This window comes from Taudactylus pleione, unplaced genomic scaffold, assembly GCF_031769625.1.
Source record: "Taudactylus pleione unplaced genomic scaffold, aTauple2 ptg000400l, whole genome shotgun sequence".
Classification (NCBI taxonomy): domain Eukaryota; kingdom Metazoa; phylum Chordata; class Amphibia; order Anura; family Myobatrachidae; genus Taudactylus; species Taudactylus pleione.
This window is the reverse complement of record NW_028284802.1, coordinates 3,701,698-3,718,121: the sequence shown is the minus strand read 5'-3', so window position 1 is coordinate 3,718,121 and position 16,424 is coordinate 3,701,698. Positions and strand designations below refer to the sequence as shown.

Below are 16,424 nucleotides of genomic sequence, written 5' to 3'. Positions count from 1 at the left end.
TGAATAAGAAGCTGGCGCAGGAATAAGAAGTGAATAAGAAGCTGGAGCAGAAATAAGAAGTGAATAAGAAGCTGGAGCAGTAATAAGAAGTGAATAAGAAGCTGGAGCAGGAATAAGAAGTGAATAAGGAGCTGGAGCAGGAATAAGAAGTGAATAAGAAGCTGGAGCAGGAATAAGAAGTGAATAAGAAGCTGGAGCAGGAATAAGAAGTGAATAAGGAGCTGGAGCAGGAATAAGAAGTGAATAAGATGCTGGAGCAGTAATAAGAAGTGAATAAGAAGTGAATAAGAAGCTGGAGCAGGAATAAGTGAATAAGAAGCTGGAGCAGGAATAAAAAGTAAATAAGAAGCTGGAGCAGGAATAAGAAGTGAATAAGAAGCTGGAGCAATAATAAGAAGTGAATAAGAAGCTGGAGCAGTAATGAGAAATGAATAAGATGCTGGAGCAGTAATAAGAAGTGAATAAGAAGCTGGAGCAGGAATAAGTGAATAAGGAGCTGGAGCAGGAATAAGTGAATAAGAAGCTGGAGCAGGAATAAGAAGTGAATAAGAAGCTGGAGCAGAAATAAGAAGTGAATAAGAAGCTGGAGCAGAAATAAGAAGTGAATAAGAAGCTGGAGCAGAAATAAGAAGTGAATAAGAAGCTGGAGCAGAAATAAGAAGTGAATAAGAAGCTGGAGCAGAAATAAGAAGTGAATAAGAAGCTGGAGCAGAAATAAGAAGTGAATAAGAAGCTGGAGCAGAAATAAGAAGTGAATAAGAAGCTGGAGCAGGAATAAGAAGTGAATAAGAAGCTGGAGCAGGAATAAGTGAATAAGAAGCTGGAGCAGGAATAAGAAGTGAATAAGAAACTGGAGCAGGAATAAGAAGTGAATAAGAATCTGGAGCAGAAATAAGAAGTGAATAAGAAGCTGGAGCAGGAATAAGATGTGAATAAGAAGCTGGAGCAGTAATAGGAAGTGAATAAGATGCTGGAGCAGTAATAAGAAGTGAATAAGATGCAGGAGCAGTAATAAGAAGTGAATAAGAAGCTGGAGCAGGAATAAGTGAATAAGCAGCTGGAGCAGGAATAAGAAGTGAATAAGAAGCTGGAGCAGAAATAAGAAGTGAAAAAGGAGCTGTAGCAGGAATAAGAAGTGAATAAGGAGCTGGAGCAGGAATAAGAAGCTGGACCAGCAATAAGAAGTGAATAAGAAGCTGGAGCAGGAATAAGAAGTGAATAAGAAGCTGGAGCAGGAATAAGAAGTGAATAAGAAGCAGGAGCAGTAATAGAAAGTGAATAAGAAGCTGGAGCAGGAATAAGAAGTGAATATGAATCTAGAGCAGGAATACGAAGTGAATAAGAAGCTGGAGCAGGAATACGAAGTGAATAAGAGGCTGGAGCAGGAAAAAGAAGTGAATAAGAAGCTGGAGCAGGAATAAGATGTGAATAAGAAGCTGGAGCAGTAATAGGAAGTGAATAAGAAGCTGGAGCAGGAATAAGAAGCTGGAGCAGGAATAAGTGAATAAGAAGCTGGAGCAGGAATAAGTGAATAAGAAGCTGGAGCAGGAATAAGAAGTGAATAAGAAGCTGGAGCAGGAATAAGAAGTGAATAAGAAGCTGGAGCAGGAATAAGAAGTGAATAAGAAGCTGGAGCAGAAATAAGAAGTGAATAAGAAGCTGGAGCAGAAATAAGAAGTGAATAAGAAGCTGGAGCAGGAATAAGAAGTGAATAAGGAGCTGGAGCAGGAATAAGAAGTGAATAAGAAGCTGGAGCAGGAATAAGAAGTGAATAAGGAGCTGGAGCAGGAATAAGAAGTGAATAAGACACTGGAGCAGTAATAAGAAGTGAATAAGAAGCTGGAGCAGGAATAAGTGAATAAGAAGCTGGAGCAGGAACAAAAAGTGAATAAGAAGCTGGAGCAGTAATAAGAAGTGAATAAGATGCTGGAGCAGTAATGAGAAATGAATAAGATGCTGGAGCAGTAATAAGAAGTGAATAAGAAGCTGGAGCAGGAATAAGAGAATTAGGAGCTGGAGCAGGAATAAGTGAATAAGAAGCTGGAGCAGGAATAAGAAGTGAATAAGAAGCTGGCGCAGGAATAAGAAGTGAATAAGAAGCTGGAGCAGAAATAAGAAGTGAATAAGAAGCTGGAGCAGAAATAAGAAGTGAATAAGAAGCTGGAGCAGGAATAAGAAGTGAATAAGGAGCTGGAGCAGGAATAAGAAGTGAATAAGAAGCTGGAGCAGGAATAAGAAGTGAATAAGGAGCTGGAGCAGGAATAAGAAGTGAATAAGAAGCTGGAGCAGGAATAAGAAGTGAATAAGAAGCTGGAGCAGGAATAAGAAGTGAATAAGGAGCTGGAGCAGGAATAAGAAGTGAATAAGATGCTGGAGCAGTAATAAGAAGTGAATAAGAAGTGAATAAGAAGCTGGAGCAGGAATAAGTGAATAAGAAGCTGGAGCAGGAATAATAAGTAAATAAGAAGCTGGAGCAGGAATAAGAAGTGAATAAGAAGCTGGAGCAATAATAAGAAGTGAATAAGATGCTGGAGCAGTAATGAGAAATGAATAAGATGCTGGAGCAGTAATAAGAAGTGAATAAGAAGCTGGAGCAGGAATAAGTGAATAAGGAGCTGGAGCAGGAATAAGTGAATAAGAAGCTGGAGCAGGAATAAGAAGCTGGAGCAGGAATAAGATGTGAATAAGAAGCTGGAGCAGTAATAAGAGGTGAATAAGAAGCTGGAGCAGGAATAAGAAGTGAATAAGAAGCTGGAGCAGGAATAAGTGAATAAGAAGCTGGAGCAGGAATAAGTGAATAAGAAGCTGGAGCAGGAATAAGATGTGAATAAGAAGCTGGAGCAGTAATAAGAAGCTGGAGCAGTAATAAGAAGCTGGAGCAGTAATAAGTGAATAAAATGCTGGAGCAGTAATAAGAAGTGAATAAGAAGCTGGAGCAGGAATAAGTGATTAAGAAGCTGGAGCAGGAATAAGAAGTGAATAAGAAGCTGGAGCAGGAATAAGAAGTGAATAAGAAACTGGAGCAGGAATAAGAAGTGAATAAGGAGCTGGAGCAGGAATAATAAGTGAATAAGATGCTTCAGTAGTAATAAGAAGCGAATAAGAAGCTGGAGCAGGAATAAGTGAATAAGAAGCTGGAGCAGGAATAAGAAGTGAATAGGAAGCTGGAGCAGGAATAAGAAGTGAATAAGAAGCTGGAGCAGTAATAAGATGTGAATAAGATGCTGGAGCAGTAATAAGAAGTGAATAAGATGCTGGAGCAGTAATAAGAAGTGATTAAGAAGCTGGAGCATGAATACGTGAATAAGAAGCTGGAGCAGGAATAAGAAGTGAATAAGAAGCTGGAGCAGGAATAAGAAGTGAATAAGGAGCTGGAGCAGGAATAAGAAGTGAATAAGGAGCTGGAGCAGGAATAAGAAGCTGGAGCAGCAATAAGAAGTGAATAAAAAGCTGGAGCAGGAATAAGAAGTGAATAACAAGCTGGAGCAGTAATAAGATGTGAATAAGGAGCTGGAGCAGGACTAAGCAGCTGGAGCAGGAATAAGAAGTGAATAAGAAGCTGGAGCAGGAATAATAAGCTGGAGCAGCAATAAGAAGTGAATAAGAAGCTGGAGCAGGAATAAGAAGTGAATAAGGAGCTGGAGCAGGAATAAGAAGTGAATAAGAAGCTAGAGCAGGAATAAGATGTGAATAAGAAGCTGGAGCAGGAATAAGAAGCTGGAGCAGGAATAAGAAGCGAATAAGAAGCTGGAGCAGGAATAAGAAGCTGGAGCAGTATTAATAAGCGAATAAGAAGCTGGAGCAGGAATAAGAAGTGAATAAGGAGCTGGAGCAGGAATAAGAAGTGAATAAGATGCTGGAGCAGTAATAAGAAGTGAATAAGAAGTGAATAAGAAGCTGGAGCAGGAATAAGTGAATAAGAAGCTGGAGCAGGAATAAAAAGTAAATAAGAAGCTGGAGCAGGAATAAGAAGTGAATAAGAAGCTGGAGCAATAATAAGAAGTGAATAAGATGCTGGAGCAGTAATGAGAAATGAATAAGATGCTGGAGCAGTAATAAGAAGTGAATAAGAAGCTGGAGCAGGAATAAGTGAATAAGGAGCTGGAGCAGGAATAAGTGAATAAGAAGCTGGAGCAGGAATAAGAAGTGAATAAGAAGCTGGAGCAGAAATAAGAAGTGAATAAGAAGCTGGAGCAGAAATAAGAAGTGAATAAGAAGCTGGAGCAGAAATAAGAAGTGAATAAGAAGCTGGAGCAGAAATAAGAAGTGAATAAGAAGCTGGAGCAGAAATAAGAAGTGAATAAGAAGCTGGAGCAGAAATAAGAAGTGAATAAGAAGCTGGAGCAGAAATAAGAAGTGAATAAGAAGCTGGAGCAGGAATAAGAAGTGAATAAGAAGCTGGAGCAGGAATAAGTGAATAAGAAGCTGGAGCAGGAATAAGAAGTGAATAAGAAACTGGAGCAGGAATAAGAAGTGAATAAGAATCTGGAGCAGAAATAAGAAGTGACTAAGAAGCTGGAGCAGGAATAAGATGTGAATAAGAAGCTGGAGCAGTAATAGGAAGTGAATAAGATGCTGGAGCAGTAATAAGAAGTGAATAAGATGCAGGAGCAGTAATAAGAAGTGAATAAGAAGCTGGAGCAGGAATAAGTGAATAAGCAGCTGGAGCAGGAATAAGAAGTGAATAAGAAGCTGGAGCAGAAATAAGAAGTGAAAAAGGAGCTGTAGCAGGAATAAGAAGTGAATAAGGAGCTGGAGCAGGAATAAGAAGCTGGACCAGCAATAAGAAGTGAATAAGAAGCTGGAGCAGGAATAAGAAGTGAATAAGAAGCTGGAGCAGGAATAAGAAGTGAATAAGAAGCAGGAGCAGTAATAGAAAGTGAATAAGAAGCTGGAGCAGGAATAAGAAGTGAATATGAATCTAGAGCAGGAATACGAAGTGAATAAGAAGCTGGAGCAGGAATACGAAGTGAATAAGAGGCTGGAGCAGGAAAAAGAAGTGAATAAGAAGCTGGAGCAGGAATAAGATGTGAATAAGAAGCTGGAGCAGTAATAGGAAGTGAATAAGAAGCTGGAGCAGGAATAAGAAGCTGGAGCAGGAATAAGTGAATAAGAAGCTGGAGCAGGAATAAGTGAATAAGAAGCTGGAGCAGGAATAAGAAGTGAATAAGAAGCTGGAGCAGGAATAAGAAGTGAATAAGAAGCTGGAGCAGGAATAAGAAGTGAATAAGAAGCTGGAGCAGAAATAAGAAGTGAATAAGAAGCTGGAGCAGAAATAAGAAGTGAATAAGAAGCTGGAGCAGGAATAAGAAGTGAATAAGGAGCTGGAGCAGGAATAAGAAGTGAATAAGAAGCTGGAGCAGGAATAAGAAGTGAATAAGGAGCTGGAGCAGGAATAAGAAGTGAATAAGACACTGGAGCAGTAATAAGAAGTGAATAAGAAGCTGGAGCAGGAATAAGTGAATAAGAAGCTGGAGCAGGAACAAAAAGTGAATAAGAAGCTGGAGCAGTAATAAGAAGTGAATAAGATGCTGGAGCAGTAATGAGAAATGAATAAGATGCTGGAGCAGTAATAAGAAGTGAATAAGAAGCTGGAGCAGGAATAAGAGAATTAGGAGCTGGAGCAGGAATAAGTGAATAAGAAGCTGGAGCAGGAATAAGAAGTGAATAAGAAGCTGGCGCAGGAATAAGAAGTGAATAAGAAGCTGGAGCAGAAATAAGAAGTGAATAAGAAGCTGGAGCAGAAATAAGAAGTGAATAAGAAGCTGGAGCAGGAATAAGAAGTGAATAAGGAGCTGGAGCAGGAATAAGAAGTGAATAAGAAGCTGGAGCAGGAATAAGAAGTGAATAAGGAGCTGGAGCAGGAATAAGAAGTGAATAAGAAGCTGGAGCAGGAATAAGAAGTGAATAAGAAGCTGGAGCAGGAATAAGAAGTGAATAAGGAGCTGGAGCAGGAATAAGAAGTGAATAAGATGCTGGAGCAGTAATAAGAAGTGAATAAGAAGTGAATAAGAAGCTGGAGCAGGAATAAGTGAATAAGAAGCTGGAGCAGGAATAAAAAGTAAATAAGAAGCTGGAGCAGGAATAAGAAGTGAATAAGAAGCTGGAGCAATAATAAGAAGTGAATAAGATGCTGGAGCAGTAATGAGAAATGAATAAGATGCTGGAGCAGTAATAAGAAGTGAATAAGAAGCTGGAGCAGGAATAAGTGAATAAGGAGCTGGAGCAGGAATAAGTGAATAAGAAGCTGGAGCAGGAATAAGAAGCTGGAGCAGGAATAAGATGTGAATAAGAAGCTGGAGCAGTAATAAGAGGTGAATAAGAAGCTGGAGCAGGAATAAGAAGTGAATAAGAAGCTGGAGCAGGAATAAGTGAATAAGAAGCTGGAGCAGGAATAAGTGAATAAGAAGCTGGAGCAGGAATAAGATGTGAATAAGAAGCTGGAGCAGTAATAAGAAGCTGGAGCAGTAATAAGAAGCTGGAGCAGTAATAAGTGAATAAAATGCTGGAGCAGTAATAAGAAGTGAATAAGAAGCTGGAGCAGGAATAAGTGATTAAGAAGCTGGAGCAGGAATAAGAAGTGAATAAGAAGCTGGAGCAGGAATAAGAAGTGAATAAGAAGCTGGAGCAGGAATAAGAAGTGAATAAGGAGCTGGAGCAGGAATAATAAGTGAATAAGATGCTTCAGTAGTAATAAGAAGCGAATAAGAAGCTGGAGCAGGAATAAGTGAATAAGAAGCTGGAGCAGGAATAAGAAGTGAATAGGAAGCTGGAGCAGGAATAAGAAGTGAATAAGAAGCTGGAGCAGTAATAAGATGTGAATAAGATGCTGGAGCAGTAATAAGAAGTGAATAAGATGCTGGAGCAGTAATAAGAAGTGATTAAGAAGCTGGAGCATGAATACGTGAATAAGAAGCTGGAGCAGGAATAAGAAGTGAATAAGAAGCTGGAGCAGGAATAAGAAGTGAATAAGGAGCTGGAGCAGGAATAAGAAGTGAATAAGGAGCTGGAGCAGGAATAAGAAGCTGGAGCAGCAATAAGAAGTGAATAAAAAGCTGGAGCAGGAATAAGAAGTGAATAACAAGCTGGAGCAGTAATAAGATGTGAATAAGGAGCTGGAGCAGGACTAAGCAGCTGGAGCAGGAATAAGAAGTGAATAAGAAGCTGGAGCAGGAATAATAAGCTGGAGCAGCAATAAGAAGTGAATAAGAAGCTGGAGCAGGAATAAGAAGTGAATAAGGAGCTGGAGCAGGAATAAGAAGTGAATAAGAAGCTAGAGCAGGAATAAGATGTGAATAAGAAGCTGGAGCAGGAATAAGAAGCTGGAGCAGGAATAAGAAGCGAATAAGAAGCTGGAGCAGGAATAAGAAGCTGGAGCAGTATTAATAAGCGAATAAGAAGCTGGAGCAGGAATAAGAGGCGAATAAGAAGCTGGAGCAGGAATAAGAGAATAAGAAGCAGGAGCAGGAATAAGAAGCTGGAGCAGCAATAAGAAGTGAATAAAAAGCTGGAGCAGGAATAAGAAGTGAATAAGAAGCTGGAGCAGGAATAAGAAGTGAATAACAAGCTGGAGTAGTAATAAGAAGTGAATAAGGAGCTGGAGCAGGAATAAAAAGTGAATAAGAAGCAGGAGCAGGACTAAGAAGCTGGAGCAGGAATAAGAAGTGAATAAGAAGCTGGAGCAGGAATAATAAGCTGGAGCAGCAATAAGAAGTGAATAAGGAGCTGGAGCAGGAATAAGAAGTGAATAAGGAGCTGGAGCAGGAATAAGAAGTGAATAAGATGCTGGAGCAGTAATAAGTAGTGAATAAGAAGCTGGAGCAGGAATAAGTGAATAAGAAGCTGGAGCAGGAATAAAAAGTGAATAAGAAGCTGGAGCAGGAATAAAAAGTGAATAAGAAGCTGGAGCAGTAATAAGAAGTGAATAAGATGCTGGAGCAGTAATGAGAAATGAACAAGATGCTGGAGCAGTAATAAGAAGTGAATAAGAAGCTGGAGCAGGAATAAGTGAATAAGGAGCTGGAGCAGGAATAAGTGAATTTGAAGCTGGAGCAGCAATAAGAAGTGAATAAGATGCTGGCACAGGAATCAGAAGTGAATAAGAAGCTGGAGCAGAAATAAGAAGTGAATAAGAAGCTGGAGCAGAAATAAGAAGTGAATAAGAAGCTGGAGCAGGAATAAGAAGTGAATAAGAAGCTGGAGCAGGAATAAGAAGTGAATAAGAAGCTGGAGCAGGAATAAGAAGTGAATAAGGAGCTGGAGCAGGAATAAGAAGTGAATAAGATGCTGGAGAAGTAATAAGAAGTGAATAAGAAGCTGGAGCAGGAGTAAGTGAATAAGAAGCTGGAGCAGGAATAAAAAGTGAATAAGAAGCTGGAGCAGGAATAAGAAGTGAATAAGAAGCTGGAGCAGTAATAAGAAGTGAATAAGATGCTGGAGCAGTAATAAGAAGTGATTAAGAAGCTGGAGCATGAATAAGTGAATAAGAAGCTGGAGCATGAATAAGTGAATAAGAAGCTGGAGCAGGAATAAGAAGTGAATAAGAAGATGGAGCAGGAATAAGAAGTGAATAAGGAGCTGGAGCAGGAATAAGAAGTGAATAAGGAGCTGGAGCAGGAATAAGAAGCTGGAGCAGCAATAAGAAGTGAATAAAAAGCTGGAGCAGGAATAAGAAGTGAATAAGAAGCTGGAGCAGGAATAAGAAGTGAATAACAAGCTGGAGTAGTAATAAGAAGTGAATAAGGAGCTGGAGCAGGAATAAGAAGTGAATAAGAAGCAGGAGCAGGACTAAGAAGCTGGAGCAGGAATAAGAAGTGAATAAGAAGCTGGAGCAGGAATAATAAGCTGGAGCAGCAATAAGAAGTGAATAAGGAGCTGGAGCAGGAATAAGAAGTGAATAAGGAGCTGGAGCAGGAATAAGAAGTGAATAAGAAGCTAGAGCAGGAATAAGATGTGAATAAGAAGCTGGAGCAGGAATAAGCAGCTGGAGCAGGAATAATAAGTGAATAAGAAGCTGGAGCAGGAATAAGAAGCTGGAGCAGTAATAAGAAGCGAATAAGAAGCTGGAGCAGGAATAAGAGGCGAATAAGAAGCTGGAGCAGGAATAAGTGAATAAGAAGCTGGAGCAGGAATAAGAGAATAAGAAGCAGGAGCAGGAATAAGAAGCTGGAGCAGGATTAAGAAGTGAATAAGAAGCTGAAGCAGGAATAAGAAGTGAATAAGATGCTGGAGCGGGAATAAGAAGTGAATAAGTAGCTGGAGCAGGAATAAGAAGTGAATAAGAAGCTGGAGCTGGAATAAGAAGTGAATAAGATGCTGGAGCGGGAATAAGAAGTGAATAAGGAGCTGGAGCAGGAATAAGAAGTGAATAAGATGCTGGAGCAGTAATAAGAAGTGAATAAGAAGCTGGAGCAGGAATCAGTGAATAAGAAGCTGGAGCAGGAATAAGAAGTGAGTAAGAAGCTGGAGCAGGAATAAGAAGTGAATAAGAAGCTGGAGCAGTAATAAGAAGTGAATAAGATGCTGGAGCAGGAATAAGTGAATAAGAAGCTGGAGCAGGAATAAAAAGTGAATAAGAAGCTGGAGCAGGAATAAAAAGTGAATAAGAAGCTGGAGCAGGAATAAAAAGTGAATAAGAAGCTGGAGCAGTAATAAGAAGTGAATAAGATGCTGGAGCAGTAATGAGAAATGAATAAGATGCTGGAGCAGTAATAAGAAGTGAATAAGAAGCTGGAGCAGGAATAAGTGAATAAGGAGCTGGAGCAGGAATAAGTGAATAAGAAGCTGGAGCAGGAATAAGAAGCTGGAGCAGGAGGTTGGCGCAGGAATAAGAAGTGAATAAGAAGCTGGAGCAGAAATAAGAAGTGAATAAGAAGCTGCAGCAGAAATAAGAAGTGAATAAGAAGCTGGAGCAGGAATAAGAAGTGAATAAGAAGCTGGAGCAGGAATAAGAGGTGAATAAGAAGCTGGAACAGGAATAAGTGAATAAGGAGCTGGAGCAGGAATAAGAAGTGAATAAGAAGCTGGAGCAGGAATAAGTGAATAAGGAGCTGGAGCAGGAATAAGTGAATAAGAAGCTGGAGCAGGAATAAGAAGTGAATAAGGAGCTGGAGCAGGAATAAGAAGTGAATAAGAAGCTGGAGCAGGAATAAGAAGTGAATAAGAAGCTGGAGCAGGAATAAGAAGTGAATAAGGAGCTGGAGCAGGAATAAGTGAATAAGGAGCTGGAGCAGTAATAAGAAGTGAATAAGAAGCTGGAGCAGGAATAAGTGAATAAGGAGCTGGAGCAGGAATAAGTGAATATGAAGCTGGAGCAGGAACAAGAAGTGAATAAGGAGCTGGAGCAGGAATAAGAAGTGAATAAGAAGCTGGAGCAGTAATAAGAAGCGAATAAGAAGCTGGAGCAGGAATAAGAAGTGAATAGGAAGCTGGAGCAGGAATAAGAAGTGAATAAGAAGCTGGAGCAGTAATAAGAAGTGAATAAGATGCTGGAGCAGTAATAAGAAGTGAAAAAGATGCAGGAGCAGTAATAAGAAGTGAATAAGAAGCTGGAGCAGGAATAAGTGAAAAAGCAGCTGGAGCAGGAATAAGAAGTGAATAAGAAGCTGGAGCAGGAATAAGAAGTGAATAAGGAGCTGGAGCAGGAATAAGAAGTGAATAAGGAGCTGGAGCAGGAATTAGAAGCTGAACCAGCAATAAGAAGTGAATAAAAAGCTGGAGCAGGAATAAGAAGTGAATAAGAAGCAGGAGCAGGACTAAGAAGCTGGAGCAGGAATAAGAAGTGAATAAGAAGCTGGAGCAGGAATAATAAGCTGGAGCAGCAATAAGAAGTGAATAGGGAGCTGGAGCAGGAATAAGAAGTGAATAAGGAGCTGGAGCAGGAATACGAAGTGAATAAGAAGCTAGAGCAGGAATAAGATGTGAATAAGAAGCTGGAGCAGGAATAAGAAGCTGGAGCAGGAATAAGAAGCGAATATGAAGCTGGAGCAGGAATAAGAAGCGAATAAGAAGCTGGAGCAGTAATAAGAAGCGAATAAGAAGCTGGAGCAGGAATAAGTGAATAAGAAGCTGGAGCAGGAATAAGAGAATAAGAAACAGGAGCAGGAAAAAGAAGCTGGAGCAGGAATAAGAAGTGAATAAGAAGCTGGAGCAGTTATAAGAAGTGAATAAAATGCTGGAGCAGGAATAAGAAGTGAATAAGATGCTGGAGCGGGAATAAGAAGTGAATAAGAAGCTGGAGCAGTAATAAGAAGTGAATAAGAAGCTGGAGCAGTAATAAGAAGTGAATAAGAAGCTGGAGCAGTAATAAGAAGTGAATAAGAAGCTGGAGCAGGAATAAGTGAATAAGAAGCTGGAGCAGGAATAAGAAGTGAACAAGAAGCTGGCGCAGGAATAAGAAGTGAACAAGAAGCTGGCGCAGGAATAATAAGTGAATAAGAAGCTGGAGCAGGAATAAGAAGTGAATAAGAAGCTGGAGCAGGAATAAGAAGTGAATAAGAAGCTGGAGCAGGAATAAGAAGTGAATAAGAAGCTGGAGCAGAAATAGGAAGTGAATAAGAAGCTGGAGAGGGAATAAGAAGTGAAAATGAATCTAGAGCAGGAATACGAAGTGAATAAGAAGCTGGAGCAGGAATACGAAGTGAATAAGAGGCAGGAGCAGGAATAAGAAGTGATTAAGAAGCTGCAGCAGGAAAAAGAAGTGAATAAGAAGCTGCAGCAGTAATAGGAAGTGAATAAGAAGCTGGAGCAGGAATAAGAAGCTGGAGCAGGAATAAGTGAATAAGAAGCTGGAGCAGGAATAAGTGAATAAGAAGCTGGAGCAGGAGTAAGAAGTGAATAAGAAGCTGGAGCAGTAATAAGAAGTGAATAAGATGCTGGAGCAGTAATAAGTAGTGAATATGAAGCTTGAGCAGGAATAAGTGAATAAGAAGCTGGAGCAGGAATAAGAAGTGAATAAGAAGCTGGAGCAGGAATAAGAAGTGAATAAGAAGCTGGAGCAGGAATAAGAGGTGAATAAGAAGCTGGAGCAGGAATAACAAGTGAATAAGAAGCTGGAGCAGTAATAAGAAGTGAATAAGATGCTGGAGCAGTAATGAGAAATGAATAAATTGCTGGAGCAGGAATAAGAAGTGAATAAGAAGCTGGAGCAGGAATAAGTGAATAAGAAGCTGGAGCAGGAATAAGTGAATAAGAAGCTGGAGCAGGAGTAAGAAGTGAATAAGAAGCTGGAGCAGTAATAAGAAGTGAATAAGATGCTGGAGCAGTAATAAGAAGTGAATAAGGAGCTGGAGCAGGAATAAGAAGTGAATAAGAAGCAGGAGCAGGACTAAGAAGCTGGAGCAGGAATAAGAAGTGAATAAGAAGCTGGAGCAGGAATAATAAGCTGGAGCAGCAATAAGAAGTGAATAGGGAGCTGGAGCAGGAATAAGAAGTGAATAAGAAGCAGGAGCAGGAATAAGAAGCTGGAGCAGGAATAAGAAGTGAATAACAAGCTGGAGCAGTAATAAGAAGTGAATAAGGAGCTGGAGCAGGAATAAGAAGTGAATAAGAAGCAGGAGCAGGACTAAGAAGCTGGAGCAGGAATAAGAAGTGAATAAGAAGCTGGAGCAGGAATAATAAGCTGGAGCAGCAATAAGAAGTGAATAGGGAGCTGGAGCAGGAATAAGAAGTGAATAAGGAGCTGGAGCAGGAATAAGAAGTGAATAAGAAGCTAGAGCAGGAATAAGTGAATAAGAAGCTTGAGCAGGAATAAGTGAATAAGAAGCTGGAGCAGGAATAAGAAGTGAATAAGAAGCTGGAGCAGGAATAAGAAGTGAATAAGAAGCTGGAGCAGGAATAAGAGGTGAATAAGAAGCTGGAGCAGGAATAACAAGTGAATAAGAAGCTGGAGCAGTAATAAGAAGTGAATAAGATGCTGGAGCAGTAATGAGAAATGAATAAATTGCTGGAGCAGTAATAGGAAGTGAATAAGAAGCAGGAGCAGGAATAAGTGAATAAGGAGCTGGAGCAGGAATAAGTGAATAAGAAGCTGGAGCAGGAATAAGAAGTGAATAAGAAGCTGGCGCAGGAATTAGAAGTGAATAAGAAGATGGAGCAGAAATAAGAAGTGAATAAGAAGCTGGCGCAGGAATAAGAAGTGAATAAGAAGCTGGCGCAGGAATAATAAGTGAATAAGAAGCTGGAGCAGGAATAAGAAGTGAATAAGAAGCTGGAGCAGGAATAAGAAGTGAATAACAAGCTGGAGCAGTAATAAGAAGTGAATAAGGAGCTGGAGCAGGAATAAGAAGTGAATAAGAAGCAGGAGCAGGACTAAGAAGCTGGAGCAGGAATAAGAAGTGAATAAGAAGCTGGAGCAGGAATAATAAGCTGGAGCAGCAATAAGAAGTGAATAGGGAGCTGGAGCAGGAATAAGAAGTGAATAAGGAGCTGGAGCAGGAATAAGAAGTGAATAAGAAGCTAGAGCAGGAATAAGTGAATAAGAAGCTTGAGCAGGAATAAGTGAATAAGAAGCTGGAGCAGGAATAAGAAGTGAATAAGAAGCTGGAGCAGGAATAAGAAGTGAATAAGAAGCTGGAGCAGGAATAAGAGGTGAATAAGAAGCTGGAGCAGGAATAACAAGTGAATAAGAAGCTGGAGCAGTAATAAGAAGTGAATAAGATGCTGGAGCAGTAATGAGAAATGAATAAATTGCTGGAGCAGTAATAAGAAGTGAATAAGAAGCAGGAGCAGGAATAAGTGAATAAGGAGCTGGAGCAGGAATAAGTGAATAAGAAGCTGGAGCAGGAATAATAAGTGAATAAGAAGCTGGCGCAGGAATTAGAAGTGAATAAGAAGCTGGAGCAGAAATAAGAAGTGAATAAGAAGCTGGAGCAGAAATAAGAAGTGAATAAGAAGCTGGAGCAGGAATAAGAAGTGAATAAGGAGCTGGAGCAGGAATAAGAAGTGAATAAGAAGCTGGAGCAGGAATAAGATGTGAATAAGGAGCTGGAGCAGGAATAAGAAGTGAATAAGAAGCTGGAGCAGGAATAAGAAGTGAATAAGAAGCTGGAGCAGGAATAATAAGTGAATAAGGAGCTGGAGCAGGAATAAGAAGTGAATAAGATGCTGGAGCAGTAATAAGAAGTGAATAAGAAGCAGGTGCAGGAATAAGTGAATAAGAAGCTGGAGCAGGAATAAAAAGTGAATAAGAAGCTGGAGCAGGAATAAGAAGTGAATAAGAAGCTGGAGCAGTAATAAGAAGTGAATAAGATGCTGGAGCAGTAATGAGAAATGAATAAGATGCTGGAGCAGTAATAAGAAGTGAATAAGAAGCTGGAGCAGGAATAAGTGAATAAGGAGCTGGAGCAGGAATAAGAAGTGAATAAGAAGCTGGAGCAGGAATAAGAAGCTGGAGCAGGAATAAGAGGTGAATAAGAAGCTGGAGCAGTAATAAGAGGTGAATAAGAAGCTGGAGCAGGAATAAGAAGTGAATAAGAAGCTGGAGCAGTAATAAGAGGTGAATAAGAAGCTGGAGCAGGAATAAGAAGTGAATAAGAAGCTGGAGCAGGAATAAGTGAATAAGAAGCTGGAGCAGGAATAAGTGAATAAGAAGCTGGAGCAGGAATAAGAAGTGAATAAGAAGCAGGAGCAGGAATAAGAAGTGAATAAGAAGCTGGAGCAGTAATAGGAAGTGAATAAGAAGCTGGAGCAGGAATAAGAGGTGAATAAGAAGCTGGAGCAGTAATAAGAAGTGAATAAGATGCTGGAGCAGGAATAAGAAGTGAATAAGAAGCTGGAGCAGGAATAAGAAGTGAATAAGGAGCTGGAGCAGGAATAAGAAGTGAATAAGATGCTGGAGCAGGAATAAGAAGTGAATAAGAAGCTGGAGCAGGAATAAGTGAATAAGGAGCTGGAGCAGGAATAAGAAGTGAATAAGAAGCTGGAGCAGGAATAAGAAGCTGGAGCAGGAATAAGAGGTGAATAAGAAGCTGGAGCAGTAATAAGAGGTGAATAAGAAGCTGGAGCAGGAATAAGAAGTGAATAAGAAGCTGGAGCAGTAATAAGAGGTGAATAAGAAGCTGGAGCAGGAATAAGAAGTGAATAAGAAGCTGGAGCAGGAATAAGTGAATAAGAAGCTGGAGCAGGAATAAGTGAATAAGAAGCTGGAGCAGGAATAAGAAGTGAATAAGAAGCTGGAGCAAGAATAAGTGATTAAGAAGGTGGAGCAGGAATAAGAAGTGAATAAGAAGCTGGAGCAGGAATAAGAAGTGAATAAGATGCTGGAGCAGTAATAAGAAGTGAATAAGAAGCTGGAGCAAGAATAAGTGAATAAGAAGCTGGAGCAGGAATAAGAGGCGAATAAGAAGCTGGAGCAGGAATAAGTGAATAAGAAGCTGGAGCAGGAATAAGAGAATAAGAAGCTGGAGCAGGAATAAGAAGTGAATAACAAGCTGGAGCAGTAATAAGAAGTGAATAAGGAGCTGGAGCAGGAATAAGAAGTGAATAAGAAGCAGGAGCAGGACTAAGAAGCTGGAGCAGGAATAAGAAGTGAATAAGAAGCTGGAGCAGGAATAATAAGCTGGAGCAGCAATAAGAAGTGAATAGGGAGCTGGAGCAGGAATAAGAAGTGAATAAGGAGCTGGAGCAGGAATAAGAAGTGAATAAGGAGCTGGAGCAGGAATAAGAAGTGAATAAGAAGCTAGAGCAGGAATAAGTGAATAAGAAGCTGGAGCAGGAATAAGTGAATAAGAAGCTGGAGCAGGAATAAGAAGTGAATAAGAAGCAGGAGCAGGAATAAGAAGTGAATAAGAAGCTGGAGCAGGAATAAGATGTGAATAAGAAGCTGGAGCAGGAATAAGAAGCTGGAGCAGGAATAAGAAGTGAATATGAAGCTGGAGCAGGAATAAGAAGTGAATAAGAAGCTAGAGCAGGAATAATAAGCTGGAGCAGCAATAAGAAGTGAATAGGGAGCTGGAGCAGTAATAAGAAGTGAATAAGAAGCTGGAGCAGGAATAAGATGTGAATAAGAAGCTGGAGCAGGAATAAGAAGTGAATATGAAGCTGGAGCAGGAATAAGAAGTGAATAAGAAGCTGGAGCAGTAATAAGAAGCGAATAAGAAGCTGGAGCAGGAATAAGAGGCGAATAAGAAGCTGGAGCAGGAATAAGTGAATAAGAAGCTGGAGCAGGAATAAGAGAATAAGAAGCAGGAGCAGGAATAAGAAGCTGGAGCAGGAATAAGAAGTGAATAAGAAGCTGGAGCAGTTATAAGAAGTGAATAAAATGCTGGAGCAGGAATAAGAAGTGAATAAGAAGCTGGAGCAGGAATAAGAAGTGAATAGGAAGCTGGAGCAGGAATAAGAAGTGAATAAGAAGCAGGAGCAGTAATAAGATGTGAATAAGATGCTGGAGCAGTAATAAGAAGTGAATAAGATGCTGGAGCAGTAAT

The 16,424-nt window shown here is 40.1% G+C and overlaps 1 long non-coding RNA gene and 1 pseudogene across 3 annotated transcripts in view; one reads left to right on the top strand and one right to left on the bottom strand.

Moving 5' to 3' along the window:
* The window catches only part of LOC148506531 (uncharacterized), a 555,606-nt gene that overhangs the window by 345,150 nt on the left and 194,032 nt on the right, over positions 1–16,424 (top strand). The window lies entirely within an intron of this gene.
* Positions 1–16,424, bottom strand: part of LOC148506547 (major histocompatibility complex class I-related protein 1-like) — a 169,892-nt pseudogene that overhangs the window by 87,985 nt on the left and 65,483 nt on the right.